The sequence below is a fragment of the Mytilus edulis genome, chromosome 9 (genome assembly GCF_963676685.1).
Source record: "Mytilus edulis chromosome 9, xbMytEdul2.2, whole genome shotgun sequence".
NCBI classification, from domain to species: Eukaryota; Metazoa; Mollusca; class Bivalvia; order Mytilida; family Mytilidae; genus Mytilus; species Mytilus edulis.
The window spans coordinates 5,748,238-5,761,040 of NC_092352.1; positions in this window are offsets into that span (position 1 = coordinate 5,748,238).

A 12,803-nucleotide genomic window follows, 5' to 3' on the forward strand; every position below is an offset into this window, starting at 1 on the left:
ATAAGATGTCAGACTGAAGCACACAGAGGCGGATTTAGAGCCCCACCCCCTTTGTGGGGAAAATTTGGTTGATTATAAAGGGAATCACTGAAGCATGACCGGAGCGGGCCCCCTCTTAGGCAGTCAGTGGGCTCCCACTTGTGAAAATTTCTAGTTCCGCCACTGCCACATATGTTTGTAATGACATATACTGTCTGACTGAAGCACATATGAGTTAATGTCAGATTGACGCACATGTGTTTGAAATGATATTAGATATCCAGCCGGGCGCACATTTCAATGGCGTTTACTGTCTCACTGAGGTATTTGTGTTTAAAATGACAAATACTGTCAAACTTATGCACACGTTTTAACGACATATACTGTCAGACTGAGGCACATATGTTTTTAAGTGAATATACTGTCAAACAGAAGCGCTCATATTTCTGAAACGACACATTTTCTAAGATTGAAACCTATGTGTTTGTAACTGGCAAACTGAGGCACATATGTTTGTTATGATATAAACTGAGTGATATGTGTTTCACACTGAGGGCTCAGGCATATGTGTTTAAAATGACAATACTGTAAGACTTATGCACATTCTTTTTAATGGAATGTACTGTCAAACAGCGACTCATATCTCTGAAATGACATATTCTGTTAGACTGACTTAACATATGTTTGTAATGACATACTATCAGACTGAGGCACATATGTTTGTTATGACATATTCTGTCAATCTGGGGTATATGTGTTTGTTATGATATAATATGTCAGCGGAATACGTGTTAGAAAGGATATAAGATGTCAGACTGACACTCATTAGTCTGTAATGGCATATACTGTCTAACTGAAGCACATATGCGTTTGTAATGAAATAGGCTGTCAGACTGAGACATATATGTGTGTAATTACATGTACTGTCAGAATGAGGCATATGAGTTTATAATGACAAACTGTCAGACTTCGGCATATGTTTGTAATGACATACTGTCAGAATGAGGAACATATGTTTATAATGACATATACAGTCAGACTGAATCACATATATGTGTGTAATGATATTAGCTGTCAGGCGGATGCACATGTCCGTAATGACATTATGTCAGATTGAGGCATATGTGTTTTAATGACATATTCTGTCAGACTGCAGCACATGTTTGTAATGACTTTTATATAAATCTCTAATTTCAAGATGTGCATGCTCCAACGAGTAGACGCATTACAACTTATAAATGACTAGGAATCTTGATGGTACCACACTATCATTGCTGTTATTCTGTTTTTACGTAATACAATACGAAGGAATTAGTTAAAATAGAGACAAGTCACGTACAATAGCTTGTTCTAAGGGAGAACCTACTTGGCAAAATGTTGATTAAACGTTTTAATAAAAGGTGGGATTTACAAAATATACAATTTTGGACGGGAAATAAAGAATAGTAGAAAACGCGAAAATTGTACACTTGAGAGTGCGTATAGACCCATTTAAACAATTCTACTCTAAGCTACACACTTAAAAGATTGTTCTTCCACCTATTTACACTATTGTTCTCTTCCACACATTTAAACAATAATTCTCTTTCCACACATTTAAACGATTGTCCTCTGTAACATGTTTAAACGAGTGTTCTCTTCCATCCATTTACAGGAGTGTTCTCTTCCACACATTTAAACGATTGTTCTCTTCTATCCATTTACAGGAGTGTTCTCTTCCACACATTTAAACAATAATTCTCTTTCCACACTTTTAAACGATTGTACTCTGAAACATGTTTAAACGAGTGTTCTCTTTCATCCATTTACAGGAGTGTTCTCTTCCACACATTTAAACGATTGTTTTCTTCTATCCATTTACAGGAGTGTTCTCTTCCACACATTTCAACGATTGTTTTCTTCCATCCATTTACAGGAGTGTTCTCTTCCACACATTTAAACGATTGTTCTCTTCCATCCATTTACACGAGTTTTCTCTTCCATCCATTCACAGGAGTGTTCTCTTCCACACATTTAAACGATTGCTCTCTTCTATCCATTTACACAAGTGTTCTCTCCACACATTTAAACGATTGTTCTCTTCCGTCCATTTACACGAGTGTTATCTTCTACACATTTAAACGATTGTTCTCTTCTATCTATGTAAACGATTGTTCTCTTCCACATATTTAAACGTTTGTTCTCTTCTACACATTTAAACGATTGTTCTCTTCAACACATTTAAACGATTGTTCTCTTCCAAACACTTAAACGATTGTTCTCTTCCACACAATTAAACGATAAATATCTTTCACACATTTAAACGATTGTTCGTCCACACATTTAAACGATTGTTCTCTTCTAAACATTTTAACGATTGTTCTCTTCCACACATATAAACGATTGTTCTCTTCCACACATATACACGATTGTTCTCTTCCACACATTTAAACGATTGTTCTCTTCTAAACATTTTAACGATTGTTCTCTTCCACACAGTTAAACGATTGTTCTCTTCCACACATTTAAACGATTATTCTTCCACACATTTAAACAATTGTTCTCTTCCACATATTAAAACTAATGTTCTCTTCCACACCATTTAAACGGTTGTTCTCTTCCACCCATTAAAATGATTGTACTTCCACACATTCAAAAGCTTATTCTCTTCCACATATTTTAACGTTTTTTCTCTTCCACACATTCAAAAGCTTATTCTCGTCCACATATTTAAACGAATGTTCTCTTTCACACATTTAAACGATTGTTCTCTTCCATCATTTTAAACCATTGTTCTCTTCCACGCATTTAAACGATTGTTCTCTTCCATCCATTTAAACGATTGTTCTCTTCCATCATTTTAAACGATTGTTCTCTTCCACACATTTAAACGATTGTTCTCTTCCAAACATATAAACGATTGTTCTCTTCCAAACATTTAAACAAATGTTCTCTTCCACACATTTAACAATTATTCTCTTCCACCCATTTAAACGATTGTTCTCGTCCACACATTAAAACTCGTGTTCTCTTCCACCTATTTGAACGATTGTTCGCTTCCACACATTTGATGAATTGTTCTTTTCCACGCATTTGAACGATTGCTCTCTTCCATACATAACAATCTCTTCCACGTATTCAAACAAGTGACTGTACTCTTAGCCACACATTCAAAGGATTATTCTTCCACACATTTAAACGATTATTCTTTCACACATTAAAACGATAATTCTCTTCTGCACATTTAAACGATTGTTCTTCCATATACATTCAAACGATTATTCTCTTCCACACATTTAAAAGATTGTTCTCTTCCACACAATTAAACGATAAATATCGTCCACATATTTAAACGATTATTCTCTTCCACACATTTAAACGATTGTTCTCTTCCACATGTTTTAACGATTGTTCCCTTCCACACATTTAAACGATTATTATTCCACACATTTAAACGATTGCTCTCTTCCACACATTTAAACGATTGTTGTCTTTCACACATTTAAACGATTATTCTTTCACACATTAAAACGATTATTCTTTCACACATTTGAACGATTGTTCTTCCACACATTTAAACAATTGTTCCTCCACACATTTAAACGATTATTCTTCCACACATTTAAATGAATGTTCTCTTCCGTCCATTTAAATGATTGTTCGTCCACACATTTAAACGAGTGTTCTTCAAAACAATTAAACGATTATTCTCTTCCACACATTTAAACGATTGTTCTTCCACACATTTAAATGATTGTTCTCTTCCACCCATTTAAACGATTGTTCTCTTCCATCCAGTTAAACAATTGTTCTCTTTCACACATTTAAACTAGTGTTATGTTGCTTACATTTAAACGATTGTACTCTACTACACATTTAAGCGAGTGTTCTGTACCACACATTAAAACGATTGTTCTCTTACATTTTAATACGATTGTTCTGTTCCACACATTTAAAACGATTGTTCTCTTCTACACAGTTAAACGATTGTTCTCTTGTACACAGTTAAACGATTGTTCTCTTCTACACAGTTAAACGATTGTTCTCTACCACATATAAACGATTGTTCTGTTCCACACATTTAAAACGATTGTTCTCTTCTACACAGTTAAACGATTGTTCTCTACCACAGATAAACGATTGTTCTGTATCACATTCTAAAAGGTTTGTTCTGTTCCACACATTTTAAAAACGCTTGTTCTCTACCACACATTTGAATGATTGTTCTCTACTACACATTTCAGCAATTGTTCTCTATCACACATTAAAACGTGTTCTGTCCTCCACATTTAAACGATTGTTCTCTATCACACATTAAAACGTGTTCTCTACTACACATTTAAACGATTGTTCTCTATCACACATTAAAACGTGTTCTGTCCTCCACATTTAAACGATTGTTCTCTATCACACATTAAAACGTGTTCTGTCCTCCACATTTAAACGATTGTTCTCTATCACACATTAAAACGTGTTCTGTCCTCCACATTTAAACGATTGTTCTCTATCACTCATTAAAACAATTGTTATTTTCCTCACATTTAAACGATTGTTCTCTATCACACATTAACAATTGTTATTTTCCTCACATTTAAACGATTGTTCTCTATCACACATTAAAACAATTGTTATTTTCCTCACATTTAAACGATTGTTCTCTATCACACATTAAAACAATTGTTATTTTCCTCACATTTAAACGATTGTTCTCTATCACACATTAAAACAATTGTTATTTTCCTCACATTTAAACGCTTGTTCTCTATCACACATTAAAACACTTGTTATTTTCCTCACATTTAAACTATTAATCTCTTCCACAACTTTAAACGATTGTTCTCTTACACACATATAAACTATTGTCTTGTATCACGTTTTAATACGATTGTTCTGTTCCACGCATTTGAGCGATTGCTCTGTACCACACATTTAAACGATTGTTCTCTTCTATACATTAAAATGATTATTCTATTCCATGCATTTGTCGATTGTTCTCTTGTATATATTTAAATGATTATTGTCTACCACACAATTAAACGATTGTTGCCTCCCTCACATTCAAACTATTGTTCTCTTCCACATATTTAAATGAGTGTTCTCTTCCACCCATTTAAACGATTGTTCTCTTCCATCCAGTTAAACAATTGTTCTCTTTCACACATTTAAACTATTGTTATGTTGCTTACATTTAAACGATTGTTCTCTTCTACACATTTAAGCGAGTGTTCTGTACCACACAATTAAACGATTGTTCCCTTCCTCACATTCCAACTATTGTTCTCTTCCAAATATTTAAACGAGTGTTCTCTTCCACACATTTAAACGATTGTTCTCTTGCACGCATTTAAACGATTGTTCTCTTCCCCACATTCAAACGATTGTTCTCTTGCACGCATTTAAACGATTGTTCTCTTCCCCACATTTAAACGATTGTTCTCTTCCCCACATTTAAACAATTGTTCTCTTCCACAGTTATAACTGTGTCCATAATTTATCATCTGATCTTTTATTGAGCTATATGAAATCAACATCAAATCAATGAACAAATCAACATAAAAAGGGGTGGCAAAAAACATACATGTAAAAGATAGGCCGAAAATAGATACCAATGGGACATTCAAGCTACTATTAAAGTCTAAACTAAACTCCGTGTAACTTGTAATATAATTATCATAAAATGGTTGCTTGTATTCAATTTTTATCTCAAATCTTTTCTTTTTATGTTATCTTTTGTTAACTTACATTTTGAAGGATGATTTCTTAATAACATATCCAAGTTTCAAATACGTATGTGATTTACAAATTTCTTAAATGTGATTTAATTATAAAAGATTTTTGTATATTTTGGGAATTTATTTTTTACCATAAAGACATACACTGCAATACTTTATTTAATGTGAAACATAAGTAAATGATTACAAAAAATGACTACATCAATATATGGAAACTAATCGACGAATAGTTAGAAACTAAGAAACACTTGTTATCTCCCTTTCCACAGCAACTTGACAAGTTTTGACATCAGTGATTTAAATAATTTATAAAACATTTTTCTTTTCAATAAATCTATAATCTTTCAGTTACTAGGGGCTCACTCCCCTGCTTACAATGTATAAATGAATGCACCACTGCTGATTCAAATATAGATAGCATTACAGAAGAGAAAACATCCTACTTTTAGACCGGTGCTTATAGTATTCTTAGTATTTTTGTGCTGTGTGTCGATATGATGAGTCTTGAAAGAAAAAAAATAAACTTAATTTGTGAAAGTGGTTTTTTTTTTCATGAGGTCTGTTACTCCACTGTCCCATGTTTATAGAGGGTGGTACTACAGCATTAGAAAAAGTTTAAATCCGACACATACAATCTTATGATTAATCCGAGCCTGTAATTCAGTGGTGCTTGTTGGTGTCTGCATGTCTTTCATATCAGTTTTTCGTTTATTGTTTTGTACATAAATCAGTCTTCTCGTTTGAATCATTTAAATGGAAAATTTCTATTTCTATTTTACAAAAAGTCCGTTGAACAATTTGATTTCAAATTTATTTTTTGCGACTCATGTGAATACTTAAATCTTCTGAAAACGGTGGTGTTGAGGGGGTGGCAATTTCACGATGATCGAAAAAATACACCAATTTTCACGAAACATGGTGACAAAGAAAATAACGTTATGGACATTTATGGTCCTAATTGTCATCCTGTCGATACGTTTGTTTTGGCGTTGTATAGAGTCATGTTCTTTTCTTAGATTGTTTGGGGCATCTTTATACTGATTCCATGTTATGTGTTATAGGTTTTATTTTGGCGTTAATATTGAGTCACTGATAAGGTCTTTGCATCGAAACTAAACACATTTATTCTAAAAACAGTTGTTGGCATGACACGGGTTATGTTCTTCTCATATATGTTATGATGGTATGATACTAAACCGCTAACGGGAAGGATTGTGCCTGATGTTCATATGATGAAATCATAATCTTTCAGTCAGTTTAATTGAAGTCTGGAGCTGGCATGTCAGTTAACTGCTAGTAGTCTGTTGTTATTTATGTAGTATTGTCATTTTGTTTATTTTCTTTGGTTACATCTTCTGACATCAGACTCGGACTTCTCTTGAACTGAATTTTAATGTGCGTATTGTTATGCGTTTACTTTTCTACATTGGTTAGAGATATAGGGGGAGGGTTGAGATCTCACAAACATGTTTAACCCCGCCGCATTTTTGCGCCTGTCCCAAGTCAGGAGCCTCTGGCCTTTGTTAGTCTTGTATTATTTTAATTTTAGTTTCTTGTGTACAATTTGGAAATTAGTATGGCGTTCATTATCACTGGACTAGTATATATTTGTTAAGGGGCCAGCTGAAGGACGCCTCCGGGTGCGGGAATTTCTCGCTACATTGAAGACCTGTTGGTGACCCTCTGCTGTTGTTTTTTATTTGGTCGGGTTGTTGTCTCTTTGACACATTCCCCATTTCCATTCTCAATTTTATTTAGTTAGCAATACACAGTTAGGATTTTGGATTTTGCAATTCCGCCCTAGTGAGTTTGTCCAATTGCAATACAATTTATTCAACGGGGCCGAATTGCCGCGAGTGAAAACCAAAGTCTTAAATGTGTATTGCTACCTAAAACCTACAGCGCTCGATTTTACATCTGCAGCGCTAGATCGTACATCTTGAGCGCTGGACTTTAGCCTTATTCCACCATATATATTACTTGAAATCTTCGGTTCTTTATCGCTAGACTTTACATCTCGCTTTCTAGAAGTCTCATATTATGGTGATATGTGATACTCAACACCCAACGGGAGGGATTGTGCTTGATATACATACGATGCAGACATAATCTTTCAATCACTTTGATTGAGGTCTGGCTCTGGCATGTCAGTAACTGCTAGTAGTCCTTTGTTAATTCATGGAACATTGTCATTTTGTTTAGTTACTTTTTTTACCTATTCTGACATTGAACTCGGACTTCTTTTAGACTAAGTTTTACTTTGCGTATTGCTACATGTGTTTGTTTTCTACATTGGCTAGAGGTATAGTGGGAGGGGTGAGATCTAAAAAAACATGTTTAACCCCGCCTAATTTTTTCTCTCCTGTCCCTAATCAGGAGCCTCTGGTCTTTGTTAGTCTTCAACGGTATGAAATTTTAATTCTAGTTTATTTTATATATTTCGGAGTATGACGTCAATTATCACTGAACTAGTACACATTTTTGTTAAGGAGCCAGCTGAAGCACGCCTCCGAGTGCGGAATTTTCTCTCTGTTTTGAAGACACATTGGTGGCCTTCGGCTGTTATCTGCTCTTTGGTCGGGTTGTTGTCTCCTGAACAAATTCCCATTTTCATTCTCAATTTTAAGTAAAAAAAAAACCACTGCTTTTTATAGTATCCGTATTAATAGACCTACATAACTTGATCATACACAACTAATGTCAAAACAAAAAAAACCCTATAAAATCACAAACAATATATATTAAATTTATATTAAGATCCATTTTGTTACATCTCGTGATCAATTTTATTTGGCAATCGCCAATGGCAGTCAGCAGGGTTTAAGACTGACATCAGTTGTTCGACCTGTTAGTCAAATGCGTTTTGTTTAAATATACTTTTTCACTTTTTGGGTCTTTTGGAAAATGTTGTTTGTGCTGTTTTTAGACCCTTCTAAAACGAAATTTGTTTTACATGCACACGTATAAAAATTGAGGTTTTTATCCAACGCAATCATAGGTTTGAACGTAGTTTTCAATTTAGACTCGTTTATATTTTTTCGTTTGGGCTTGTGTCATGTTTTCCCTCCGGTTTATATGATCCGTTCATCCTATATATATTAACTCTCAAAATTCAAGAGTCGATCTGAAATTGAGGGTAAATTATATGGCCTTCCAAATACCGTTTCGATCCCTAACATCACTGAAGAGACATTTATTGTCGAAATCTAGATCTGGTGTACAAAAAAAATATTAATACCTTGTGTTTGTGGCATGACATCTTGGTCACAAGTTTATCGTTTTATGTTTAGTATTAAATTTATATTAAGATCCATTTTGTTACATCTCGTGATCAATTTTATTTGGCAATCGCCAATGGCAGTCAGCAGGGTTTAAGAACATCAGTTGTTCGACCTGTTAGTCAAATGCGTTTTGTTTAAATATACTTTTTCACTTTTTGGGTCTTTTGGAAAATGTTGTTTGTGCTGTTTTTAGACCCTTCTAAAACGAAATTTGTTTTACATGCACACGTATAAAAATTGAGGTTTTTATCCAACGCAGTCATAGGTTTGAACGTAGTTTTCAATTTAGACTCGTTTGTATATATATAGTGTCACGATATCTCAGTAGCATATGGTTCGAATCCCGGTGAGGGAAATTGTATTTTTAAATAGATTGTAGTATTAAATACAATTTATTATACGAAAGCAGAGACATATATACACATATATATGTCTCTGACGAAAGTATGTATCAATTCTATAAAATCTGTAATCTAAATAGTACTGATGAAGATGGCGGTTGTTTAACCGGTCTAGTGGCAAACTAGACGCACATTCAGTGCAAGAACGTGTTTCTTTGTACTAGACCAATACACTGAGTAGGATTTTTAATGTGCTAGCTCACAAAGTAACAGTCTACAGAACACATGTAACCCTATATACGCGGACACATTTTTCTGACTCCAAGTTTTTGCTTTTATTCCCTGATGCCGCCACTTTCTTGGTGAAGAAGCAACCAATTTTCAAGACTTTGGTTTTACCCGGCCAGGGATTGAACCCATGTTACGTTCCGTACTCGAGGCGAACACGAGACAACCGAGTTTATACTTATGACATGGCTGTATTCTGATTATAGCTTTAGGTCACTACGATTACATTTCCAATTTACAAAATAGAAAACATAACATATTGATTAATATATGTTCGTCTTCAATAATTCAAATCATTATATCATAGTATAGTCGTCCTTCATTCAAGCTTTAGTTGCAATGAATGAATCGGAATATGTACGTCATATATTTTTTTATAAACATTTCCAAGATACATGCATCTCAAAAAACAGGTGTAATCCCGCTGCATGTTTGTGCCTGTCCCAAGTGAGGAAGGAGTCTCTGGACTTTGTTAGTCTTGTATGATTCTTAATTTTAGTTTCTTCAGTTATATATTTCGGAGTTTAGTATGACGTCCATTTAATTATCACTCAAACTAGTATACATTTTTAATTAGGGGCCAGCTGAAGCATGCCTCCGGGTGCGGGATTTTCTCGCTGCATTGAAGACCCATTGGTGGCCTTCGGCTGTTGTATGCTCTTTGGTTGGGTTGTTGTCTCTTTGACACATTTCCCATTTCCATTCTCAAAATTTTATTGAAGGCTTTAGCTAAGAGACAGAAATTGACAAAAACTTATTTAGAGACTTGTTCTTGTTTTAGATATATTAGCTGACAGCAACATTAGAACCATGTCGCACGCACCTAGTTGTGAACGTCGTAAAGAAATTTGTGAAAGACTTCCTTTTGAACAATCTTCGTTGGTGGAATAAGGCTAAAGCATATACTAGTAGTATGTACCTGTCCAAAATCAGGAGCCTGTAATTCAGTGGTTGCCGTTTGATGCTGTATTACATAATTGTTTTCGTTCAACTTTTTAGTACATTAATTAGGCCGTTAGTTTTCTTGTTTGAATTGTTTTCATTTGTCATTGCGGAGCCTTTTATATTTTACTATGCAGTATGGGCTTTGTTCATTGTTGAAGGCCGTACGGTGACCTGTAGTTGTTAATTTCTGCGTCATTTGGTCTCTTGTGAAGAGTTGTCTTATTGGCAATCATGCCACAACATCTTTTTTTTTATATTAATGTAATAGACATATATCGGCGAAGTTGGTTCAATAGGAAGTGTTGCCGAAATTTGAGAATCATTTATTGTACCACTATCAATTAATTGAGGACCTGCCACTAGTCTGTGGTGCTCTGTAAAAGTTACTCTCCGTGTCTTTCAGTCTGTTACTGTATGGCATGTATCATCATTGTTCGAGATAACCTCATGCAATTGATTGCCGTTTTGTCAAATTTTGACAAAAATGTGAAAAAAATGGAATAACTTTCCATAATTTATTCCCAATGTAAAAAATAACAAATTTTCAGAATCATCTTTATATGACCCTTAGATTACAAGATCCGATTTAATTCTTATATGCAGTGTTTAACATAAGGAAGGACCGTTTCGTTAATTGTGAATGTCCGACCATGCAAGATTCTCATTGGTAGTCAAGGCTGTTAAAACCCCTCGTAGTAGTAGAGACATATGTCTCTGGTGGTAGATTATGGTGAAATTTGGAGAGAAACAAATATGGTCATTAAACATTTAGTTTCATACAAAGAAGTAGAAGATGAATTTCATTTCACTTTAAAATGAACAAAACTAAATATAATTTATAGAGACCAATTGTTTTTTGAAATAAGCGAAATAGTGCCCTCTTTTTAAATATGACTGATGAAGCAAGATTTAAATTTTGTATACGTGTGGTGAGACTGATATAATTAGAATTGTTGTCCAATTTATAAGTGACATGTACATTTCTAGAAATGCTTTATTAAGTACTAAATAACTTTGTAGTACCATCACCTCCTTATATTCTAAAAATTTGTTAAACACCACATAGGTTATATGACTAATTACATCAGAGAGTACAAATATATGCTTCAAAGAAAAATAATAATGTGCGATATGAACTAGCACAAATTTTTAGAATTGTGCAAGCGTCTTACCTGATGTTCGGTTTGACTTTTTTATTGTATAAATTTCAAGATTGTAACAGCTTAATCTAAGTAGACTGATAATTGATTCATTTAACATCACAATCATATATACCGATGAAGGATATCTGTTATCCGAAATATTTATAAATAATTACATTTATAGTTACCTTTTTTGTATTTGGAGTTTATAGGCGTTTATATAATTTATTTATTGTGTACATGTATCGTTACGCGTAACGATCCAGCGCCCTCGTGGGGAAAATCGTTGACTACTATTCAGACGAGTCAGTGACAACTCTACAACAGATTTATCCATCGGATCACCAGCAATGATGGTGATACATGGCTGTGTACATTATGTATATACAACTCGTCTAAATATCAACCCAACCATGTTAGATTTGTAAATTTGCTTTCGCAAATATTTTGTTCTTCCCTCGCCAGGATTCGAACCATGCTACTGAGATATCGTGACACCAAATAGCCTGCACTGTAGCTGTCCTGCTAGATCACACGACCACCTTGGCTTCACAATAATAAAGCTTTCGGTGGCCATGTGTTACCTTCCCTCGTCAGTTTTAATCTAGCGTCTACTACAGTATATTTATTACATATATTGATGAATTTGGTATGATATATGTCTGTATGTGTATAACAAATGTGTATTGTCTTGGTATCAATCCTGTAATTTTTTATTTCAAACCAATAAAAATTACTTACTTACCTACAAATGTATAAGTGTAATGTTATGATTTGCTTTTCAACGGTGATTCAGACATGCACTTATATGTGTGATAATCGGAGAAATAGGGTGGTTGGACTTGAAAATCTTAATACTTTTCGGAAGAAAGAGGTCGGTCTTAAAATCTTCCTTATTTCTCTAGGGGGGGGGGGGATCTTTTAATGTTTTAACAAAAAATGATATTCTTGTAAAATGTACATGAAAAAGTGATTCCAAAATTGATCCAAAACGTCAAATTGTGGTTAAAAAAATTAGTTCCTGTTAACTCACTCCGAAGTAATTCCTGGTATCAAAATTCATAAACATTGATGTCCAATGAAAAGAAAAGATTTGTGTGCATCAGTATTAATTAT